This window comes from Delphinus delphis, chromosome 6 (assembly GCF_949987515.2).
Source record: "Delphinus delphis chromosome 6, mDelDel1.2, whole genome shotgun sequence".
NCBI classification, from domain to species: domain Eukaryota; kingdom Metazoa; phylum Chordata; class Mammalia; order Artiodactyla; family Delphinidae; genus Delphinus; species Delphinus delphis.
The window spans coordinates 82,403,396-82,429,567 of NC_082688.1; the positions used below are offsets into that span (position 1 = coordinate 82,403,396).

The 26,172-nt window shown below is 39.7% G+C and overlaps 1 protein-coding gene across 2 annotated transcripts in view; it reads left to right on the forward strand.

The window, feature by feature from the left end:
* The window catches only part of RMI1 (RecQ mediated genome instability 1), a 288,866-nt gene that overhangs the window by 96,047 nt on the left and 166,647 nt on the right, over positions 1 to 26,172 (forward strand). For both annotated transcript variants that reach the window (XR_009519915.1, XR_009519916.1), the window contains exon 3: positions 2,622 to 2,696. The gene's annotated coding sequence lies outside the window, so the exon portion shown is untranslated. The remainder of the gene's footprint in view (positions 1 to 2,621; positions 2,697 to 26,172) is intronic.

The window sequence follows — 26,172 nt, forward strand, 5'->3', positions numbered from 1 at the left end:
TCCTGTTGGGGGAAGGGAAAAAACACTTATCAGGAAAAAACACTTATCAGGTTGGTGTGTATACTTCAGGATATTTAATATTTTATTTTCCACACATTTACAGTTAAATATTCATATAGGAATCATATATGTGCAAAATTAGGACCATGTTGCATATATTTTTCCGTGACTTATTTTTTCACTTACTGTATATTTGGAGAATTTTCCATGTTGTGTGTCTATATCTACATAAAAAATTACTGCATAATATTCCATTATATTGATGTAGTGAAGTTTATTTAACCATTCTTTTCTTTATGAACATTTATGTAATTTCCAATTTTTTATTATTGTAAATGATACAACAAAATTCTTCATTTTACTTTGAACATTTTGGGAAGCATTTCTCTAAGATAGATATTTAGAAGAGGAATTGCTGGATATTTTAAACATTTAGAGATTTTTTACAAATCTGATGGGTAAAAAAATATCCTTTCCTCGTTTTAAAGTAGAATTTCACTGATTTCTAGTGAGATTGAGCACTTTTTCACATATTTATTGGCCATTTGTAACTTTTGTATTCTGCAACATTAATCTTTTGCTTTATATGTTATAAATATTTTCTTCCTGTTTCTCATTTGTCCTTTAAACTTTGCTTATGGTGTCTTTTATGGTTAGGTTTTTCTGCTTTATGAAGTCAAGTCTGCCAATCTTTCATTTTTTCACTTTTGGCCTAAGAAAATCTTCTTTACCACAAGCCCACAAACATATGCTCCTAGTTTTCCTCCACATAAAAATGTATAGATGAAGTGGACACAGCCTAGCTGTTCGGTCAACTCTTGCTCTTTTCCTTCTGAGCACATAGCCAGACTTCATATTCCAACCTTCCTTTCAACTGGGTGTGGCTGTGCTATTGAGTTCTGGCTGACAGAATGTGGACAGAGGCTAACGGAATGTGTGCCATTTTCCGTGACTTGCCTGTGCCATCTTTTATACTATTTTTCCTTTTGGTTGTCTGTAAGGAATATAACCCCCAGGGAGAAATGGGGAGCTACATTTTGAAGATGGTGGAACCACAATATGGAAAGTGCTAGGATTGGAATCACCTCTTGGAGAGGAGCTACACAATCAGAAACATGTGTTTTGACTTTTACGTGACTTTTAAGCTGCTGAGATTTGGGGATTTATCTGTTACAGCCACTAAATACTTTAACTAATATATATTTCTGTATATACTTCTAATATCTACATTGTTAATACAATTGATAAAATAATTTATTCTTATGCTTGGTATGAGATAAGGATCTAACCAAATTACCCCCTCCCAAAATGGACAGTCGATTTTGGGGGCTAATTTGTCTTTTATCTATGTAAAATGTTACCCTATGTAAAATGTTATTGTACCTTTGACTGTACCATACACAGTTGGCAATTTTCAGTCATTTGTGATCTCTAAAAACAGCAGTTTCAGTCCATTTAGTATTAAATTCTCTTGTACATATTAAAATGTTTATAGACTTTCTATCCTTGCCCATCGATGTTTCTTCACCAGTAGCATACTGTTTTAATTATTGTAGCTTTATAGTATGTTTCATATCAGGTAGGGCAAGGTGAACTTTAAAATCAGTTGGCCAAGTTCTACGAAAAATCCTGTTGAGGTTTTGAGTGGAATTGCATTATATTTGTATAGATTAATTTTGAGAATCAACATTTCTATAATATGGAGTTTTCTCAATTGGGAGTGTGACCATAAACAGGCAAGATAAAATTTGTCCACAAATAATTAAAAAATATATGAGTCACAGCTCTAGGGAAGCCAGAGGTTTAATGGCAACTGCTTGTCTCTTTCTAAACTATGGACATGAAGGGAAATTTACTCACCAGGGCCTTCTAAATTTTAACCTGTACCTGGTCTCCTCTGGTTTTTGTGAGAGAGAAAGGCTGCTGCTATGTATTTATTTATAAATTTTCTGCATCTCTCTACTAGGGTATAAGTACCATAAAATTAGGACTTTGCTTCCTTTATTTACTGTAGTATCTCCAGTGCTTGGAACAGAGCCTGAACCATGAATTCTTAAAAATTAAAAAAAAATTTTTTGTCAAAAGGGAAAATAATGAATATGAGGACTCTAGCCCTTAATGAGGTTGGTAATTTGCATCTAGCATCTGATACATAAGATGTAGGTCACAGCATAAAGGTGCTTGTTTCTTCTGGTTCTTATTATGTTCCCATGGCTGCATCTATTTAGCCATGCTTAATTGTTATGAAATGGTAATATATAAAATGGCTGTGATGATTAAAACATTCACAAGCATGGCCTTAGAATAAAAATTGCAATGAATGAACAAGGTTACTCACTGAAGCACTGTTTGCAGTAGCAAAAGATTGGAAACAACCCAAATGTAAATCAACAACGACATAGTTTACAAAAAAAAAACCAACTATGGCATATTCATACAATGGAATAGCATACAGCCGTTAAAAACAAAACAAAAACCAAAGAAAAATTGATATGAAAAGATCTCCAGGATAAGCTGCATTGTTAAGTTAAAAAAAAAAGTGTAGAGCAGACTATATAACATGCAACCTTTTGTGGAAAAAAGAAAAGGAAATAAAAATACATGTTCATGTTTGCTTCTAGATCCAAAGAAACTCTAAAATGATTAGAAGAAATGAATAAAAGTGATTACCTGTTGGAGTGGTGATGGGAACTGGGGTGAGTGTGACACTTCTTACTGTATATATATATATATTTATTTATTTTTATTTTTATTTTTTGCGGTATGTGGGCCTCTCACTGTTGCGGCCTCTCCTGTTGCGGAGCACAGGCTCCGGACGCGCAGGTTCAGCGGCCATGGTTCACGGGCCCAGCCGCTCCGCAGCATGTGGGATCTTCCCGGACCGGGGCACGAACCCGTATCCCCTGCATTGGCAGGCGGACTCTCAACCACTGTGGCACCAGGGAAGCCCCTTACTGTATATTTTTATATATTATTTGATTCCTGTACCTTGTGAATATATTGCCATTAAAATTAAATAAAATATAAAATATAAATGATGATAACAATTATATTTCATGTAAGAAATACACTCAGTCTGTTAGTTGGTACAATAAAGAAATGAAAATTGTTTTGGATTTGTACCCATTTGGTGGAATTGGTCTTTAGTATAGCTATTAAGTGTTTGCAGAAATAACATGTAAAGTTATGTAAGGTGACAGCAGCAGCAGCCAAATCAGAGTTCCTTGGTTGGTCCCATCTCATTCAGGAGGCTTTCTGGACCAGGCAGTTAGGGTTAATGTGCTTTTGTTCATCTTCTTTTCAGATTATAGGGCTCAGGGTACATCAAATCATTTTAGTGAAGCTTCTGTTTTGATGCAAAGTGTTTCAGCCTTGTCCTCTTAGTTCAAGTTAAATCAATTAAACATCTCTTAATAATTTCAAGGCAAATTGGTTTCAGAGAACTAGTAAGTGACTTGCCCACAGCTCACTTATTCACCAAATTAATTAAACTTGTTAACAAATGTAAAGTATAGAATTTCAAATATTGAGCAGTCTTGGCTGCCTTGGCCTGGTTCATTCATCTTCCTCATTAATATTAACTACTCTTTCCTGTGTGCTTAAATTTATGTTGTAAACAGAGTTGAAAAGGCTTTGCTTATGGTACATTTTAAAAATCAGATATATCTTTACCTAAAAAAAAACATCATCATCAAAAGTATTATTGATTATGAACTGTATCAAGAGAATTTACATAAATTCGACCACTATCTTCTAGGGATTTACAGTGACAGATTTAATTTAAAATTGAAGCTAAATAATATAGATTCAATAGTTATTGTGAAAGTTCTCTGTGAAGTGCACCATACAAATGTATGGCATTTTGGGGCCATGCACTGTAATATAAAAATAATATTTTAAAAAGAAAATAACAGAGGATGAATGGGCAATTCAGGTTGGGGAAGATGGATGAAAGTAGTTCTAATAAACAGTCAGCTTTCAGCTAGATAAAAAGGCCCTATAAATGTTCAGGTTATTAACTGATACTCACCAATCACTTGGTAATCATGTACCTAATAAGAGTAAGCACTAATGGCTCAAGGAACTGCGAGTCAAATTATGAAGTTTTATTAAGATGTTTTCTCTGCTTGTCTTCAATTATTTAAATCCAGTCTAGTTTTCCTTCAAAAGTCTGGAGCTCCAGTTAATTTATGTGACTGGACATTTAAAAACAAATGTCCTCTCTACTTGTATGTACCATGATTGAGAAAGGGTACTGTATGTTTCCACAGTGCTTTGTTGAAACACAACCATTTTTCTAAACTTATTAAAATAATGTGCAACGGAAAGAGCCTTTTCCCTGGGCACTGAAACTTAGACAGCCTTCAAATTCCCATTTTCCTCACTCTCCTAGCCCACCTACTACTCCAGCTCCCTCTTCAGTAGGTGTAAGGAAGCTCCCTTTCACTTTTACCTAAACCCCTTGGCAGTTGGACACAAACCAAGATCCCAGATCAAAGAAAGTCTAAGAGAATGAAGTATTCAGGGTCCATAATAATAATACATACAGGTATCCCTTGCTTTTCAGAAGTTCGCTTTGTGCCACGTCACTTTTACAAAAGACCTACATTAGTACCTGTTTTTGTTAACTAAAAGAAATCTGAGGAGTATTTTTGCTTTTACAAAAACTGGTGAAAAGCGAAAATAGCATCAGTGTTTTTTTGCAGTGAGCCATTATAGAGGCAGCATGTACCCCATCTCAAGCAGCGAGAGTAGCACCACAAGCTCCTTCCCCAGGAACTACACTCTGCCTCTCAGCTTCAAGCTGCCATCGCTTTGTGTCTGTGAGCATCTGTGCTTTATCTCCATTTATTTTGTGCATCCCTGTCAGCAAGATGTGTCTTAAGGTAATTGATTCTTGCTTTACACCATTTCTGCTTACGAAAGTTTTGATAGGAAATCTTTACTTTCGGAGAGTGGGGAAACTTGTATTCAGCTTCTTGGATAATTATCATAGAACTGTCCCTAAACCTGGAATCTCAGGGGCCATTCAAGAAATAATCTCTTTCTGGTATCTGGTTGTCTGGGACTTATTTTATTTTGATGTGCAGCCCCTAGATATTATTCAGCATTGTTCAGGAGCCAGGTACAGCTACTTGTAAAAGGATGCATGATGAATAGCCTGCTACCTTTCCTGGTTGGGGATCTGGGACCTATAGCCACCATCAGGCCTGACCACCATCTAACCTTCTCCCTCTCCATCTTCTACTCTTCCTTTTCTTTCTGCCTCTGATCTTCTTTCCTTCTCTATATTTATTTTCCTATGCAAAACTTACCTTTCCTTCAAGGCCCCAGTTGTATATCACCTTACTTTGAGAAAAAACACATTTTGATAGAACCAGCATTTAGGAATTTAATAACTTACCAGTGGGAATGACTCAGGTTAAAGTAATTATGAGCATTCCAAGTAGAGTGACTTTTTCCTTACGGGGTAGGTATTGTCTCATTAGAGTGGACAACATACACATTTTAATTTCTTACTGTCTACACTCAGGGTGCAGTTATTTCTTAATTACCTACATGAGAGGCATCAACCAAATGAATAATTTGAAAACTGGCATTGGAATGCACAGTACAATTTTTTTCTCCCAGAAGCTTGTTTTACTAATTACATTTGGTTTGAACTTGTATTAAAACAAATACTTCAGACGCAAGAGGGAAGACATATGGGAACATATGTTTATGTATGACTCATTCACTTTGTTATGGAGCAGAAACTAACACACCATTGTAAAGCAATTGTACCCCAATAAAGATGTTAAAAAAAAAAAAAACAAAAAAACCAAATACTTCTCTAGAGTACATACCAAACTGCTTCTAAGGAGAGCAATCTAGAAATAGTTGGAACATGGGCAGAGGCCACAGGAAAATGAAAAATGCTCAGAATCAGAAGATTCAACATTTAGTCAATTATTTATTTTGTCCTTGCTATATTCCAAAGCAGATTTTGAGGTGGAAAAATAGCTGTGGCTCACACTGGGAGGATTATGCCTTTTGAGGCCCAAATATGATTCTAGCTCTTGTCCAGTGTAGCATTTTGCTGTCTGATGATAACAACAACAGTAATCACTCCTGGATGGCCCACAGTGTCAAGGAATGTGCTAAATTCTTAACATGGCTTACCTCATTTAATCCTCAAATTACTTGTTGTCCTAATTTTACAGATCAGGCTCAGAGAGATTAATTATCTTGCCCAAAGTCACACAGCTAGTACGTGGTGGAACCCAGTTTTTGTGGCCCCACTGCCTGTGTTCCTAACACCTTCACCCTATTGCCTCTGATTTTGTTGACGATAAGCTATGCAGCTATGACTGCTTTCTATTAAAAACATCTGGGCATTTTTAAAGTGGCTGTCAGAGCCTGAAGCACTGTCTACATTGAACAGGAAAGAAGGCGGCTTTGTTGATGTCAAATTCTCCCATCTGAGAAAGGGGTTGTAATCATCTTCCCAGGACAGTTTTGAGAAAACAAGTGGAACCCCAAACCTTTGATGATTGCCCAGACACACTGGTTCCAGAAAAGTGTAAAGTCTTCAGATGCCTTTATATCCGCATGGTCTTGGCTTGACCAAAGGACCTGGCTGTGGAACTCCTTACCTAGAGTTGCTCCTTCCTGTTCACCATTGCATTCCTTGCCTTGTACTATCCGCTGCTAAATGGATCTCCCTCAATCAGCCATGGGCTGCGCCTCAGCCCTAGGATGGGAAGTACCTCTTGGAGGGTCTTACAATCCACGCTACTGTGTAGGCTCAGCTGTCCAGGTGGTCCATCTTGTCATTGTTCTCCCAGTTCAACGTCCTGAACTTAGCTACCGCCCATCCTCCCCAGTTACGGTTGCTGAGGATGTAATAGTGTTTGACACCATCTGTGACCTTTGGCACAACTTCAACTCAAATGTACCCTCTTGGAGGAAAGTTCCTTAGTGCAAAGTCTTTACCTACACCTCTTTTTTCCATCCTGCTGCCTTCTATCCTCCAACTTCCTGTATCTTAATAGTCAAAGGCCAATAAATATTAAGTTTTAGCTCTTAGCTAATATCAATGTATCCTATAGTGGTGAGGTTTTTGGTAGTTACTCAAAATTGTTAGAGTCGATTGTATGCAGTTTTGTTTTTTAACGGGGGAGAAAGAACCGAACTTACAATAGCATGAATCTTCCTTAGCACGCACTTCCCTGCTTTGTGGAAATGGCTGTAACGATGCACAGTATCTAAATCATGTAGTGCAAATCACTACTTTGTCAAGAAGCAGGGACTTAATGCATGTGTTATTTTAAAATTGTTTTCAGCCTGAGATTGGCATACTTAATTGCTTTTTAAGTACCCTTGTTAAAGCATCAAGGATACTGTTGATGGTGTTTAAGCATCTTTGGGTGGGCTGCTGTCATTAAGAAGCAAGGTTGGCATTTTCCTCTCTAACCTCGAACTTGATGGTTTTAATATCTGGGCTATTAAATTTACACCAGGAAGAACTGGTGGATAAATCTTTTACCAAGCAATTTAAGTAAACAACAGAAATAAAGAAAAGGGTAAAGCTTTTAGCTTTCAGATAGCATATCCTCCAAGGACTGTCCTCTATTTTTGCGGTATTGCACGGAGTTGTTTGAAGCAGAAGATGCTATATTTGAGGTTGATTTTTTTGGAATCAGCTTCTGAATTCAACTCTGAAGCGAATGCTTTGGCTTCAGGTGTAGTGTTGATGAATTACTGAAGAAATTTCAATTGGAGGTAAAAATCCTAAATATTCTTTATTTCTTTTTTGGAGGACAAGAATAAGTCCTTTGGGGAAAAAAAGAAAACAAAATAAAACTGACTTACTTTGCTTTGTTTAAAACTATTGCTTTGGTTTTTTCCCCACCCTAAGAGTCCAAGGGCCCTGTAAACATTCATCATTCAGCAAACATTCATGGGCCATCTACTGCTTTCCAAGTACTATTCCCTGTGCCAGGAAGTATGGAGATGATTTTCCAGAAGGACACATCCCTGGGAGCTTCTCTGTACCCATTCAATGATAACTTACCTAAAGAAACTTTGGCTGAGACTAACATGTCTTAGGAGAGTTGTGAAAAATAAAGATACAGAGTTTTTTCTTTGATACGCATTTCAACATGGAATCTATTTGAAGATGCGTTCCCATTTCTCTGTGGTAAGATATACAACAAAGGAACACAGGGTGTTTTTGGAGAACTTGCCTGCTTCCTGTTGTTGAAATAAAGTCTTATATGAAATAAAAGCACTACTCAAGTTTGGGATTATTGGTGACAAAGACTGTGTTATCTGTGACAGAGAAAATATGCAATTTCCTCCCTCAGGCATGATGTACATTTATTAGAGTGTTTATCAAATAATTTGGTTTTGCAATACATTATCAGAAATTAGTGAGGTTGGTTATGGACTTAATTATGCTTTTCTAAAAAATGATTTTAGTCTGCTCTCAAACATTTTGAAGTGGACCTTTCTTATACTCACCAAATTGTATGAAAGCACATTGCCCTCATCGCATAAGGGTCACAGGTGGAACGTAGCAAGGCTGAAATGAAGGGTAATGGAAAAATCCAGTACTTGTGTTTGCTACTTAAATGTCATGGCTGGGTAAATGGATTTATCTACTTCCTAGCGCTCGGCTTCTACTACATTAGTGTGGCAGCAATTAGAGAGGAGAGGTTGCTCTACAAATTGGCTTGGCGAACCATGTAGTTCATCTTTTTATTGTGGAAAACAGAAAAAATTGCTTCTAATCAATCCACTTCAACTTTTAGTCTAAAAATTATTTACCATCCCATCAGCTGAAAGTACCTATGAAATGTTCTATTTGAATCAACTGAAGGAAAGAGGTATTTGTATCAATAAGCTGATTACGGTTATGGGGGCACAATCTTACTATGGAAGCAATAAAGAGACCGCATTATTATTGAGGTGTCCTTGCCAAATTGATCAATGCTTTTAGGAGAATTAATCTACATTTCAAATATAATTGGGCTCTTATTAACTAAATCAGAAATGTACCACTTCATGGCTGTGATGCTCAAAAGAAACAGGTTTTCTTCCAGAATAGAACATTATTCATTTTGAACTTTTTGTAATCTTTGCATCTGATTCACATGATTGATTAATCCCTCTGCTTTGTAATTGCCCTACGATGTAACATTTGAGGGTGCTTAGATGAAAGTTTATTATTCTTAATTTTTTCAGAGCGTAAATTAACAGAGAACTGATGTGACGTACAAGGAAATTTGACTCATTTCTACTTTGCCCATCAGCACACTCAAAGATTTTAAGAAGTGAATAAATGAATTACATTTCTAAATGAAATGTAATCATCAGTTTGAGGTAGTACAAACTATAAGAGTATTGTCCTTTAAACTGTGCCTTACATAGCCAGCTTCATTGGGAAAACATGAAGAATCAGACAGCCTGTGTTGGAAACTGGGATGTTGTAGGCTGAGAAACCGTAGCCTCATTTGAGAAGAAACGTCACTCCCAGCTCCAAATCTGGTAAACATTGTTTGGCATCTCAAAAGCCAAAGATTTCTAATGCAGCAGGAGTCCAAATTTCTGAACCAAAAATCTTAGCAGAGAAGACCAAAAAATCTGTTGAAACAAACTTTTTTTTTTTTCCCCAACAAGTTCTAATTTTTCTCATTGGTGAAACTAAAATCATCTGAATTTTAAACATTTTTTTAAAGGTTGGTTCTTTAAAGAGATAACTCTCTTCTTTTAGATGAATGTTAATTTCACAATGGAGGATTAGGCGATGTCTGCAGATAATGTCATGTCTTATTTGGGGTAGTGGTTTAAATTCCAGGCTTGCCTTTCAAAAGAAGCCCTTTAACCCTTGTAAAAAAAAAATAAATAGGGCTTCCCTGGTGGTGCAGTGGTTAAGAATCCGCCTGCCAATGCAGGGGACACGGGTTTGAGCCCTGGGCCGGGAAGATCCCACATGCCGTAGAGCAACTAAGCCCGTGCACCACAACTACTGAGCCTGTGTTCTAGAGCCCGTGAGCCACAACTACTGAGCCTACGTGCCACAACTACTGAAGCCTATGCGCCTAGAGCCCATGCACCGCAACAAGAGAAGCCACCTCAATGACAAGCCCGCGCACCGCAACGAAGACCCAACGCAGCCAAAAATAAATAAATAAATTTAATTAAAATAAATAGAACTCCATCTGAGAGGCCTCCCCTTTTGTGTTTTCTCCCTGACTTCCCCTTGTGCCTCCAAACAGAGACTACTTATGTGCTGGTTTATGCTTACAGAGAGATAGGAAGGAGCAGCTGGCTTTTGCTTTGATTTGAGCGCCATTCCTCTTTCTCATAGCCTCTCTTCTTACCAGGGCCACATATGTTATTAACACTCAAATAAAGCTTGCTACCTCTTGCAATTTAAGAGGGTTTAGCCGAAGTGGACATTGTGCATTTGGTGCATATGAGACAGCCTGTATCCTGTTCCTTTAGTCCTCTACTCTCACCCAGACAGGACTCATTAGAAAACTGAAGGGCTAGGGTTCAGGAAGCAGGGAAGAAGAAAGGATGAGGGAAGGACTCCCAAGTGCAGTGCTTTATGCAGACTTAGGCCTCTTGGGTAACCTCATCCCTGTGGAAGGATGGCTGCCTAGAGGATTTTACATGGGGGTCCTTCTACTTGCTGGTTAGACCTGAACGTTGCCTTCCAGGCTTCCCCTGTCTTCAAGGGTTGTTTATATCTTTTGAATTTAGTTCCAAGTCACAACATCTCAGGGTCTCTGTTCCCTGCAAAGATGAGAAGATTGACTCAATGGATGACCTTCTTGGGTCCCTTCCAGTGCTAACATTTAATAACATTTAATCTTGCAAGTGCAGACCACCAATGTATCAAACATTCCAGAAAACACAAGGTGTGGATAATCAGAACTGAAAGGAAGGTCCCAAATCCACAATAGTACATGTTTTCTTTAACATTCTCTCCTGTGTACACACAGAGCTCAAGTTTTATTTGCTTCCAAGTCAGTCCTGCCCAAAGACCTGGTTCGCTCTCATTAAACAGTTCAGACACAAGCATCCCCCAGGGCAACAATGAACTGCGCATGTTCGTAAATAAAACCGGTTTCCCACATTAAGAAATGACTGTTCTTTCTCACATCCTTGCTGAAATGTTTTGTTTGCTGAGAAGTGGGTGAGGGGGTGGGCAGAGAGGGCTATGAGAGGTTTCATGGGAAAATGTGCAAAAATATAAACAAAGATATCTGTGCTATTCATCTGCTAAGAGAGGCTACAGCTAACTTGTATTTGTTTTGTAGGTTCCTTTCTTCCTTCTTTCCTTCCTTCCTTTTTTTCCCAGAAAAAATATCTCTGGCAGCAAATGCTTAGGCATCTGTAGAGGTCAGAACCTCGGTGCAGATCACTGAAAAAAAGGTCACGATAATATCTGCCTTGGGAATTCATTCCACTCCCCACCCGCAAAAGGTTTACTTTATTTTGTATTTCTCCTGGGTTAATTAAAAAATGAAAATAGTAGTAACATTATTGTCTAGCTCCTCCTCTCACACCCCATTAAGAGGGAGCTAGGTTGGGCAGGGGAGTGGTTGACACAGTTGATGACCACAGAGCACGGAAACTTCACGGGGCTAATTGGAAGTCTCTTGGCTGGTGCGGGTCCTAAACCAATTAAAATTTATGTTTTACATATGTCTATGTATACATATGTGTGTGTGCATCTATATGAATACATAGAATCTTAGAATTCTACACTAGGGCTGACAGTGGCCTTCGTACCCAGTGAGCAGCCCAACTCACTCACTTGACAAATGGACTAATCTCACAAAGCAATTCCTTGTCTTTTCTTTGGAGATAGTGCATTTCTGTTCTTTCTGCAGTGGAGTGTTTTCTAAGAATTATTTCAAGCCAAATCGTGTTGATGACATGCTAGCAGCAGTATAGTGTTTAGGTGACTTCAACTCATGCTTTTGAAGCATTTAGAATTAATTTTAACCTCCACATGTCTGTTTTCCAAAGAAACATACACACATACACTCACGGGTTCAGAATTTGCTTACGGGCAGTGTTAACCAAACAGGTACAATGAGTTATCTTGCTTATTCCTGTTCTTTCCCTGTATCCCAAGACAGATACTGGAGGTGGGTGGGCTGCAGGCTCTTTCCAAAGGTCTATGAAGCATTTTAGAATGTATGAGTTTGTGATGGTGATCTTGGGAAGGGGCTGTTTAATGAGGAGAACTCCACAGTGAGTGGAAAAACTTTCTGAGAAGATTTCTCATTTCTCAGCAATTACTGAGCAAGTGCCAGCGTCCGTTTCTTCCTCAGGCTCTGGGGACCACGAAGAACTCTTTCCGGAAGGGAATCTTTAGTGGACACACTCTCACATTTCTCCAAATATTATAAAGATATGGTGATGCTGAGATTTACACACATAGGTTAGGGATGATGGTGAGCCCTCAAATTTCCTAAATATTATTTAAAATTTGTAAAATACCGTTAAGCTCCCTATTTAAAAAACCATTTTATGCCAGTGGTTATAGCTGTGGTGTTGTCAAATAATCCTTTTTCTGTGCAACTCCTGTAACTGTCGACATTAATAAGAATAATCATAACACAACTTACTGAGTATATATCCTATTCCAGACACAGTGCTAAGTACTTTACATGCATTATTTCATTTAGTATTTGCAACAGTCCTATGAGGTAGGTATTTTTATTTACAAATGAGCAAATTGAAGTTCAGAGGGGTGAAATAAGTTGCCTGAGCTCACATTGGTAATAAGAAATAGAACTGGGAACCAAACTGACTCCAGAAACAGAGTTTTCAATCTTTGTTAAATCATTTTATTCCAGAGAATTTTTAGATTTCATTTACCTGGTCAAATTAGAGCAACAGCTTTTAGTTTTCAACTGTGTTCTAACACATTTTTTTCTTATTTTGATATAGCTTTAACATTTGAAGAAAAACAATTTATTTTCATAATAACAGACATTTGCTTAGCACTTAGTTTCTAAAGCCCAGTCCTATACTTGTTCTCACTAATCCTCATGTCCATACTGCAAGGCAGTATATGGAAAAGATCCCTAGACCACTAGCATCAGATTTAGAGTTTAGAAACTGAGATGCTAGTTTAAAATGCAGATTTCTGGGTCCACCATGGACTGGGATAAGAATCTGGGCAGTCAGATGGGACTCAGGAAATTGCCTTCTAACAACCTTTCAAGTATATGAATGAATAGAAAGAGAAACATGAATTTTGGAATCAAACCTTGATTTCTATCCCAGTTTTAGCTCTTTTTAATTGTATGAACTTAGGCAAGCTGTAGTGAAGATTAAATTGATATTTTGTGTAAACACAGTAATGTTTAAGAGTACTAACAGCGATGAAAACTAATGCTTTTGGAGAATTTACTATATGCCAGATACTGTGCTAAGCACGTTACATCTGTGAATTCATTGAAGCTTCACAGCAACCACAAAAGGGAGGGCTGTCATTATTCCTAATCTACAGAAGAGTAGGCTGAAGCACAGAGACTGAGCCAGGATTTGGTAGCAGGGAGTCTGGCTCCAGGACTGTGTCCTTAACCTCAATATCGGCTGTCTCTCATGGTAGGTATTTACTGACTGTTACTTCCCTTCGGACCATCTTATAAAAATGACAGCAACAAAAACTGATAAAAATGCTAGATGCAAAACAAGGAGAGCTTTTTCCTTTTGGCCCAGAACATGTAAGCACTATATGGTACATTTCTCTTTAAGATTATTCATTCAGTCCAGGATCAGAGGTTTGTGTTAGGTAAGACCTGGCAGAGATCTGCTTGGGTTATCTGATGGCTTGGATTTTGCACAGGATTACTCAAAATCTAAATCGTGGACTTGCAAAATCAGCATCACCTGGAGGCTTGTTAGAAAGGCAAATTCTTGGGCCCCATCCAAGACCAATGAACTAAAATCTCTGGGCATGGGGCCCAGCAATCCCTTTTGACAAGTTCTGCAGGTGACATTGATGCATCCTAAGGTCAAGAACCACTGGTTTACAGCATGGAGCCAAAAGCTTTTTTTTTAATTTTTACTTTAGGGTCTATAAAGGAAGTAAAAATGTTGACATGTCTTTACTCTGACAATTTAGCTAGAAGTATGGTTGTTCTTGGGAGACAGGGTATTCATTGAGGGAACAGAGAATGTCTCTGTTCAGGCAGTACTAGTATTGGACATACAAATATACAAATCAGACGTAGTCCTAGTGCCAATAAGGTTGCAGTCTAGTGAGACGGAAAAGATGGGTACGTCAGACCAGAACATGGTGCAGGCAGGGCTATGATGGAACATGCACAAAGCACTCTTTAAAAAAAAATTAATTAATTAATTTTTGGCTGTGTTGGGTCTTCGTTGCTGCGTGCCGGCTTTCTCTAGTTGTGGCGAGCAGGGGCTACTCTTTGTTGCAGTGCGTGGATTTCTCATTGCGGTGGCTTCTCTTGTTCCGGAGCACGGGCTCTAGGTGCTCAGGCTTCAGTAGTTGTGGCTTGGGGGCTCTAGAGCGCAGGCTCAGTAGTTGTGACGCACTAGGGCTTAGTTACTCTGAGGCATGTGGAATCTTCCCGGACCAGGGCTCGAACCTGTGTCCCCTGCATTGGCAGGTGGATTCTTAACCACTGCACCACCGGGGAAGTCCACACAAAGCACTTTTGCTGGAGCTGAGATCGGGCAGGGGGGTTATCACCAAGGTTAATCGTAGTGGGGCCTTGAAGGGTAAAGAGACTTGCCCTAGATAGAGATGGTTAACAGAACTTACTGAAAAATTCGGACTAACTTCATTTAAGGGTAGAATAACAACAGTTATGAGGACTTTGCCCTCAAAGCAGGACATAGTGGGGGAACTACTTCTTAGTGGCTATGTATAACACTACACTGTGGATATGGAATCTAGGTGCAGAGGGTATTTCAGAGTGTAGAGAAGTACCTAACCTACACCAAATTGTGGGTTAGGTCAGCTTAGGGAAGGCTTCCTGGAGGAAGAAGTCAGATACCCAGAGCTGAATCTGAAAGAATGGGTATAAATTACACAGATAAAAGGTTTTCCACATTTCTAGGGCAGCTGAGTCCAGAAACAATATGTAAAGGACAGTGCTTCCCAACTTTTAGCAAGTGATAACTCTTGAGACAAATGTAACATTTGCAAGGCACCCTGGGGCAATGCAATACATTTGTGGCACGCAGGTTGCTACTCCCTGGTTTAGCGAGTGTAAGCTGTTTACAATAACCAGAGTGTATAGGAAGAGGCTGAGAGGGAGGTTTGGAGAGCTAGGAATGAGAGGAGGCAGACATCATCTTCTCAGGAATTATTTCAATGTATGAAATGAGATCAAATAGCCACTTCAAAGGAAATTAAATTTATTAAAAAAAATTTTTTTTTAGCCAGTATTTCTTACAGAGCACTGGGAGGCAGCTGGCTTCTCCTCCAGCAGGTGAGGTGTTGATAGTACTTTTTTCTTGCCCCTTTGGGTGTGTCAGGGAAAGAGGTTTTCTCCTCTCCTCAGATGCATGGAGGAGGCTGTGCGCTATTGCAATGAGATGGTAAGACTCCAAAGGAGCAAGTGCCGGAAATCGTGGTTTCCACGAATGAAGACTACACTATTCATTTTCTCTGTGTGGGATGAGAAATGTCAAACCTTGCTCTGTTGAAAACGCCTTTGATCAAACTCATCTGGGCTTTCATTTTAAAAGCCACACTTTCTGGGAAATAGAATTGCTACAGTTTAAATATAAATCTCATCTAAAAGTTATATCATGGGAACTATGTAACTTAAATATTTGTATTCATTTCCCTATATGTATCTCTTTTCTTAGACTCAGACCTGCCAGCCAGGTTTTATAGGGACACTCTATCTGCCCAAAAAAGGAACACTTGGGCCTTGGCCACTAGACGATTTCCTCTGCCTCCCTTCCATGCTGGGCCTTCTTTTATAAATCTGAGCACAAGAGAGCAGAAGCAGCAGGAGAAGTGATAAGATTTATATTAGAAAAGCTCTAAAAAAGTTTTTGATGGGAAGGACAGAAATGAGGAGAACAAATTTTAAAAATATTTTTAATTGCTTTTTAAAAATGGACTAAGTTTCTGAGAATGTGTGTCTGTGAAGCCCTGAACCACAGGGAGCTGGAGTGTCTTTGGGCTGTAGAAGCATAATTTTACTTGAGCTTCAGAAAAGCATGCATTTGTCAGCCTTTTAGAACTCATTGTGTCCTTTGCTTTTCACCATAAGGTCACTGGTAAGATTTAAAAGAGATGGTTGGGCAAAAGAGAAGGGGGGAAGGACGTAATCCAAGAGCTTGCAGTAAAGGTTCTATGGGGGCATATTTTCCTGAGGGTGGTGAAGTAAATGAGGGGAGAAGCTTCTAGAATAACTTTAATTTCTTGCATTAAGTTAGTCTATAAAATGATAGAGGATGATTTTGTTACCAAATTAGATGTGAGGCCCCCCTCTTGGAGCCCTAGCTGAACTGAAGCCCCCCCTTTTCTTGGTCAGGGAGTTCTTTCCTGCCTGGGTTCATGAAACTGAGTGTGGTACAAGCCAGACAGTCTTTAATTCTATGGCCAGAGAATGGAGAAGGGGAACTCATGCTCTAAAGGCACCTTCTCCCCGGAGGAAGAGAGTAAGGGAATTCCAAGGGTTAGGAGGCAGACAGGTCATCAGGCTCTAGCAAAAGGGTGGAGATTTCCAAGGGCAGCTGGGGCATGCGCAGTCTTCCACACGGCATGAATTGTGCCTAGCAGAGTACAAATCCCTGCTTCGGGCAGAGATCTTAGCACGGTAATGGAGCAAAGGTAACTCTTGATACCTCCAGGTTTCATCTGTGCAGGCACCTTCCTGTGGTCAAGTCAGAGCCTGCTCTGGGGGGCTGACCACTGCATATCTCTCAAAGCATGTATCTCTCACAGGACAGCTGCAAAGCACCTCTGCCAAACACCAGGTACTTTTGAAACAAACACAGAGATAGATCAGGCAAGTGTCCTTCAGCTCTCAGGAGATGGTATAGAAACACAGAGATAAATCAAGGCAAGAAAAGTGGTGACCCTTAGTCCACTTTGCCTGCCATCTTGGAGGTAGCTGGTTCAGTCTGGTTTTGTCACTGGCCTTTGTGGTATCCTGTTGATAAAACACAACTGGCCCATGTGGTTAAAAAAAAGAAAAAAGTTTCCGTGCCTGGGCCTGAGCTGCACAGCATGGGTGACAATTTCATGTGTTCTGTTTTTTCCTACTTTAAACTAGAAGTTGGTATCAGAGTAGAGATTTCTTCTGAGGAACAGAGGACAAAATCTTCATGTTGTGAGGTCAAGTTTGGGTGAGAAGGGATGAGAGGACTGAACAGAGAGGATGGGATTTATATCATTAGCTTTTCAAAACAATTATGGTAAAATATACATAATATAAAATTTACATCTTAACCATTTTTAAGTGTAAAATTCAGTAGCATTAAGTACATTCACATTGTTGTGTAACCAATCTTCAGAACTCTTGCATTCCCACCAATTTTGTATGAGAGTTCCTGTTGCTCCCTATCCTTGTCTGCTTTTGGTGTTGTCAGTGTTCTGGATTTTGGCCATTCTAACAGGTGTGTAGTGGTATGTCATTGTTTTAATTTGCGTTTCTCTGATGACATATTATGTGGAGCATCTCTTCCTATGTTTATTTGCCATCTGTATATCTTCTTTGATGAAGTGTCTATTAAGGCCTTTGGCTCATTTTTTAATTGGCCTGTTTGTTTTCTTATTAGTGAGTTTTAGGAATTCTTTGTGTATTTTGGATAGCTGTCCTTTATCAGATGTGTCTTTTGCAAATATCTTCTCCCTGTCTGTAGCTTGTTTTCTTCTTCTCTTGACTTTGTCTTTTACAGAGCAGAAGTTTTAAATTTCAACCATTAATTTTAACTGTTAAAAAATTCTAAACTGAGGAGGCAAATCATGGTAAAACGGTTCTTGATGAAAGACGCCTTGGTTGTTCTGTGGGGAGTCCTCCACTTGAAGTGGTACATGCTCTCAAGTCTTAGCTAATTCTGGCCATGTCTTATATTAGCTAGTCCAGTCAAAATCCATCTATTGGCTTCCTAATGTGCTGTGGCACTGAGGAGTTTGTTCCTTCCTTTCCAGGCTTCAGAAAACCTCCCTCTTTCCTGAGCTTCTTTCAGACTCTGAGCTTCCCTTTCTCAGGGCACCCACCCCCCCGCAGGCTGTTTCCTCACATCCCCAGAGTGCCTTTCCTCAGCTCACACAGCACCTGTGTCAAGCCCTCTGTTAAATGCATAGAATTAAATGTATCTGACAGTTAAGAGTCAGACTCTGTTGGATGGAGAGGTTCCTTAAGAAAAGTTTAACTCTGCTTCGTTTAGAGCCGTGAGTCTCAGCGGTGGGGAGGGGGTGAACGGGAGGGGATGCAGGCAGGAAACCTCCTTCACACTCTATTTGTCTTCCCTGCCCAGTTTATGACTACTGCTATTGGTGTGAATATGATGTAGCTTTTGTTAGGTCCAAAAAAATAAAACCAAACCAAACAAACAAAACACTGGTTATAGGGGCAGTTGATTAAATAATTACTTTTTGTCTTTTTACAGATATAATAAACTTGTTCTTCTAGAGGCAGAGATATCAGGCTCCTATTGTATCTCTAGTTTGTTCCATTTTTTTTTCTGCAGGTCAGTCAGAATCTTTCCCCAGTATTTCAACATCAGGGCTTTCTCCAGAGCCATAACTTACTTCAGGGCTGTGCTGTCATGCCAGACATGAGCTTTGGGGAATGAGGCAACAGAGTGCTGGTCCCAGAGGCCCTGGAACTTGTTTTCTTGACTAGTCCCTGATGTCAACCAGCCTTGTGGTCATTTACTATCTCCTCAAAAGGTAGAGTGGGGCACGCACAGCTGCCTGACCTCTGGGCTGGATAATGTGCCTGCCTTTGTAGCAAATTAATCAGCAAGGCAAAGGCAGAAGCAGTTTTCTCCCCCAAGTGATTTCTTGCCTCCAGAAAGTTATTATCTTCCCGGGTGTACCCAGTGACTCATGACTTGTCAGCACCATTCAAAACATTATTATATCTGACCACACGACACAACACATGCACTCTCACTTACAGTTCATGGTTTCTTTGCACGCACACCTAATACCACCCAGTCAGTTGCCACCCCTTATATGCACGCTCACATTGGAGGTGTGCAAGTTGGTAAGACATACCTGGGATTTACTTACTTCTGAAATAAGCAATACAGTGTTCTTTGGGGTCACAAGATCTTAAATGAAAGCAAATTATTGCTTTGTTCAAAACACAACAGAGATTTACAGAGCAACTGAAAGAAACCTATAGAACTCACTGCAGAGATCTCTAGGTAATTAACTCAAGTGTGAATAACAAAGTAAGCATGCCAATCCTTTTTTGCCCCCAAACTGGTAAAGTTTTCAAGGCTGCAGGGTTAGATGTGTCCCAGCCCATTTTTCTCTTTTTGTCTGGATTGATTTTCTTCCTAAATATTTCATGTTGTCCTCTGTGTTTGGCAAGCCCAGCCGTCTGCTCTCTCTCTGTTAATTTGTGCTATTAAACAGTTTGCAAGGACTTCCTTTCCAAGTACCTCAATGTCAAGCTATTTCTATTACTCCTAGGATTTGCTGCCCTTACTGCCATATCTTAGGAGTTCACTTTCTTTCTTTTCTGTTTGTTTTTTCTCTATTTCCCATGTCTTATTCAACTCAGGCTCTCCAGTACCTGGCACAGAGGCACATAACAGGCTGCTAACAAATGTCACTGAATAAATGCATTGAATGGATGCTTTCTTACTTAAGGCCGCATCTTTTGGTGTGGTCTACTCTGGGTCTTTCTCTAGTTTATTTATTCTTTCAATGGGAGTCAGGTTACTAAACTGTTTAGACAAAAATAACAGATCCTCATCATAAAAATTTGCCCCCCAAATCCAAGATATTAGAAGTTTATAGATGATAATGTATATCACATTTTTTTATCTCACAGCAGGTTGTGCAACTTTGTTTTTTATTTTTCAAATATTCATCTTTTGATTTCTAATAATTGCTTAAATATTTGCTTAAATATTTCCTTAAATTTGCTTAAATAAATAATTGCTTAAAACACACAAACACTCTCAGTTCAGTTCTGTGGGGCGTGCACATCCACAAGCATTTGAAGTTTTGGAGTAAGTGTCCAAATTAACCAGCAAAGGATTATAGATCTTATTAGAAGTGAGGTCATCACATTGGGTGAAAACAGATGCAATTGACTTCATCATGGCTTACCTTGGACCCCAGAGTCCCTAACAGGATGGGGTGGTTGAGGCATCTGGTTCCTATGAGGTAGGCTCTCACCAAGCCTGAAAAGCTCAATTCTTATTTTTCCACTGCCTTTTTGTTGACATTCTCAATCTCTTTTTTATATTCCTTTTATCCTTCACTCCCAATTGATACGCTTTGATTATTTATTTATTTATTTATTTATTTAATTTTGACTGAGTTGGGTCTTCATTGCTGTGCGCGGGCTTTCTCTAGTTGTGGCGAGCGGGGGCTACTCTTCGTTGCAGTGCACGGGCTTCTCATTGTGGTGGCTTCTCTTGTTGCAGAGCACGGGCTCTAGAGCGTGCGGGCTTCAGTAATTGTGGCACGCGGGCTTCAGTACTTGTGGCCTGTGGGCTCTAGAGCGCAGGCTCAGTAGTTGTGGCACATGGGCTTAGTTGCTCCACGGCATGTGTGATCTTCGTGGTCCAGGGCTCGAACCTGTGTCCCCTGCGTTGACAGGCGGTTTCTTAACCACTGCCCCACGAGGGAAGCCCAAGTGCTTCAATTTTCATGATATTTACAAACATCAGGTTCTCATAGCTCTTAATCCAAATACAGAATCTAGAAGCCCACATCTTACCTGGGTATGGAAAGCAGAACCCAGGGCTTTCTGTAAAATGTTTCTACCTCCAGGGTCCAGTGTTGTCAGAAGCCCACTTCACCAAAAATTTTACTGACTTGACAATCTCTTGTCACCAAAATCTTATAGGTTGTCTGTATTAATCATAGACTCTTTCTACACTAGCTCTTGACAAAGGGATTAAAATAGTGTCCTGGTCAGCTCGGGCTGCCATAACAAGATGCCACAGACTGAATGGCTTAGACAACAGTAATTAATTTTCTCACAGTCTGGAGGCTGGAAGTCCAAGATCAAGGTGTCAGCAGGTTTGGTTTCTCCTGAGGCCTCTCTCCTTGGCTTGCAGAAGGCTGCCTTCTTGCTTTCCTCAGACGGCCTTGCTCTGTGCACATGTCTCTTCCTCTTCTGGTAAGGACATTAGTCCTGTTGGATTAGGGCCCCATTCTTCTGACCTCCTTTAACCTTAATTACCTCTTTAAAGGCCTTTTCCCCAAATATAGTCACATTAGGAGTACAGGCTTCAACATATGAATTTTAGGAAACACGATTTAGTCCATGACAGAATACTGAACCATTGTTAACCAATTTGGAATAGCAGATTTTTCTGCTGCAAAAAAAATTTCTATCTATTTGTTATAAAGTGGCTAAGTGCTTGGGTTCTGTAGCCAAGATATCTGTCTTCATACCCTTGCTCTGCCACTTGCTAGACATGAGGCCTAGGGCAAGTTACTTATGTTCTCTCTGCCCAGTCTTTGTATCTGCAGAATAGAGATTATAAAAGTATCTAGCTCATGGGGTTGTTATGAGGATGAAATGAGTTAAAACTTGTAAAGTGCTTATTATGGCTAATAACATGTAAGAATTGCTGAATGAATGTTAGCTATTTTTGTTAGCAAGAAATGATACTTCCAGTTATGGACTGAATTGTGTCCCTCCAAAATTCATATGTCGAAGCCCTAACCGTCAGTACCTCAGGAGGTAATGGTGTTTAGAGATAGGGCCTGTAAAAGGGTGACTAAGTTAAAATGAGGCTGTTAGGGTGAACCCTAATCAAATATGATTGGTGTCCTTATAAGAAGAGGGAGAGACCCCAGGGGCACACGAGCACAGAAGGACAAATCATGAGAAGAGGCATCTAGAAGGTGTCCATCTGCAAGCCAAGGATAGAGGCCTTAGAATAATCCAACCTTGCCAGCACCTTGATCTTGGACTTCTAGCCTCCAGGACCATGAGAAAATTAATTTCTGTTGTTTAAGCCATGCAGTCTGTGGTATTTTGTTATGGCAGCCCAAGTAAACTAATACACTCCCTAAAAAGAATGAGCCTGAAAATGTTCAAACTATTTCCTCCTAATTGAAGAGAATTAGGAAGCTGCTCTTTTTGCTATGATGACAACATCCAGATTAGTCACTCCATCAAAAGGAGTGATCTCATAAACACTCAGAAGAGGGTACTGTGAGTTTTCAAAAGAGAATCACTTTCTCTTATTGAAGATACTTCTGTCACACATTTGTGCTCTTAGGTGAAATGTGTTCAATTACCTTTTAGATAATCCTTCCAAAAGGCAAATATAACTGTTGGAAGGCACATAGTATCACATATTCTAAGATTTTTCAGAACTAAAAACATTGTTCTAAGACAGCTGATTTAAGATTTTTCTTTTTAATTACTCTTTTAGAATATTCCTTATCTTTAAAAGAGTGCTTCTAGTTAGAGCAAGGTTGAAGGTAGGCAAAGGATGCCTTGCCTTGAATAGCACAGCTATGCAGTGAATGCTGCCTGGCTGGTCAGCAGGAGCAGAATACCAGTAACTAGGCCTCCAGCACTCACGCTGCTCTTGACTTCATAGCTGTGACCAAGTCAGGCTCGTGTTCTTACAGTGGCCTCATAACATTCCAGTCCATGTCTGGAGAGCAAGCAAGGATATTTGTACACATCATGCCATGTCATGCTAATGAATCTTACTTATGAATCTTAGTTATTTATGTCTAATAGTCTTCCTGTTTCTTGAAAATCCCGAAGACTGAACTTCCAAAGGCAACTTTAAGTGAGATACATGTTTACATCACAAAAGCCTCTATCGTTGGGAGGAGAAAATATTGTTTTTGGCAGTGTAACCAGGGAGACAGAATCCTCCACTCAGGGAATAAAGCAAGCCTTTCCTTTATGATGCTCCCTTTTTTGGTCCCACTGAGTTAGGTGTTGCAAACAGGCCAAATTTGGTTCACAGATGGGTTTCGTTGGACACACATGGTATTTATGCAGGTTTTCAACTTGAGCATGTCTAGACAAAGTATGCACTTTCCAATTTGGCACAGTTGCTGACACTCCCTGATGTCTTACACACAACATGCTGGTTCCCACGAATTTATGTGACTTGTCTGTCTCCTAAATGCATTTAGCTCACAGCCCTTGTTAAATTGTTCCCTGGCCACAGTCAGAGATGTTTCCTCAACACAGAAAAAAGTTTGTTTTTTTTTTTTTAAGCTTTTGTTGTCTACTACATGTGGATCAGAGAATACTTTCATCACATTTCATGCATTCTAGATATTTGAGGAATTTGGAACACTGCCACCATTACAAATTTTACTATAGTCAGCAGAAAATGGACTTTCATCTCCTCAGTTTCTTCTAAAACTTGAGAAATGAGTTTTAAAATTATTTTTACTATTTATTTTATTTATTTAGGCTGCATCGGGTCTTAGTTGCGGCACACAGGATCTTTTTTTTTTTTTTTTTTGCGGTAAGTGGGCCTCTCGCTGTTGTGGCCTCTCCCGTTGCGGAGCACAGGCTCCGGATGCACAGGCTCAGCGGCCATGGCTCACGGGCCCAGCCGCTCCGTGGCATGTGGGATCTTCCCGGACCGGGGCATGAACCCGTGTCCCCTGCATCGGCAGGTGGACTGTCACCCACTGCGCCACTAGGGAAGCCTGGCACACAGAATCTTTGTTGAGGCATGTGGGATCTTGTTTGTTTCGTTACAGCATACGGTCTGCTCGGGTTTCTCTCTAGTTGTGGCACGCAGGCTCCAGGGCACGTGGGCTCTGTAGTTTGCGGCACATAGGCTCTCTAGTTGAGGTGCATGAGCTCAGTAGTTGTGGCGCGCGGGCTTAGTTGTCCCGCAGCATGTGGGATCTTAGTTCCTTGACTGGGGATTGAACCCGCATTCCCTGCATTTGAAGGCGGATTCTTTACCACTGGACCACCAGGGAAGTCCCAAGAAATGAGTTTTAGTATTATATGTCACACCTGAGTTATTCTTAATTTTGAGACTAGATCTGAGCTATTCAGTATGGAAGCTGCGAGCCACAGGTGGATATGGAGCACTTGAAACGTGGCTAGTCTGCGGGAGAAAATGATAATTTGAAAAGATACATGCACGCCAGTGTTCACTGCAGCACTGTTTACAATAGCCAAGACATGGAAGCAACCTAAATGTCCACTGACAGAGGAATGGATGAAGAAGATGTGGTACATATACACAATGGAATATTACTCAGCCGTAAAAAAGAACTAAATAATGCCATTTGCAGCAACATGAATGGACCTAGAGATTGTCATACTAAGTGAAGTAAGCCAGACAGAGAAAGACAAATATATGATATCACTTCTATGTGGAATCTAATAAAAAAATGATACAAATGAAATTATTTACAAACAGAAAGAGACTCACAGATCTCGAAATCAAACTTATGGTTACCAGAGGGGAAACATGGGGGGAAGTGATAAATTAGGAGTTTGGGATTAACATATACACACTACTATATATAAATTAGATAACTAATAAGGACTTACTGTATAGCACAGGGAACTCTACTCAATATTCTGTAACAACCTATATGGGAAAAGAATCTGAAAAAGAATTGATATATCTATATCTATATCTATATCTATATCTATATCTATATCCCTGAATCACTTTTCTGTATACCTGAAACTAACACAACATTGTCAATTAATTATACTCCAATAAAAATTAGAAAAAAAGGACATGTGGGGCTTCCCTGGTGGCGCAGTGGTTGAGAGTCCGCCTGCCAATTCAGGGGACACGGGTTCGTGCCCCGGTCCGGGAGGATCCCACATGCCGCGGAGCGGCTGGGCCCATGAGCCATGGCCGCTGAGCCTGCGCGTCCGGAGCCTGTGCTACGCAACGGGAGAGGCCACGGTGGTGAGAGGCCCGCGTACCGCAAAAAAAAAAAAAAAAAAAAGTGGAAAAAAAAAAAGGACATGTGGCTAGTCTGGCTAGTCTGAATTGAGGTGTGCTGTGGGTGCCAATATACAATGGGTTTCAAACTTAGCACAAAAATAATGTAAGATATTATCTCATTAATATACTTTATATTAATACCTTTCATAGTAACTACTTTAAAATGATAATATTTTTGAGATGCTGGATTAAATAAAATATATTATTAAAGTTAATTTCACCTGTTTCTTTATGTCTTTTAAAATGCGGTTACTAGCAAATTTTAAATTGCATGTGTGGCTCACCTTGTATTTTTACTGGACAGCACTAGACTAGAAGTTAACCAAAGTGAATTCTTAACTACATCAGGTTTATTAAATTTATGATACCATATGTTGAATTTATTAATAACCCTTCTGTAAAACCAGTCATGAATGACTATTTTCAGTTTCCAGAAAGAGGCCCTTTCTGGGGGTGGTGTTAAAGATGAGTTGCTGTACTGACAGGGGAGAAATCAAACTGTGCTGGGAAGATTTCATATTCAGGGAACAGGTGAGCACAATAGGCCAGAAGAGTTTGGGCAGGAAATTAGTTGTCCCTTGGGTGTGTGACATGATTTATCACCTTTGTCACTCATATTTCTCTATCAGGCAGCTGATGGACTTCTTTTTAATGTTCTTATTTACACACACACACACACACACACACACGACTGTGGCTGGAAGCCTCTTCTAGGTGTTATTATCTTGGCATCTAATGAAAATTCCTTTCCAGTAGGAAGGGACCTTGGTTTTCTTTTAAAGTTCTAGTGGCTGTTAGAGATCATTCTTGGACTTTCTTTCTTGGTACAGAAATTAAAGAGACCAGAAAGTTATGACATTAACACTGAATAGTGTATGAGGGAAAAATAACCAGGCCAGGAGAAAAGACCTATAAAAGTAGACATTTATGTTCCCCAATGGCATGGCTGGGTCCATGCCAATGACTCTATGCTGAAAGCCATCATTCTATAAGCTTTATCCACAAACAGAAACACAAGCACAAAGCTTTTTTAGAGTAAAAAATTAATGAGTA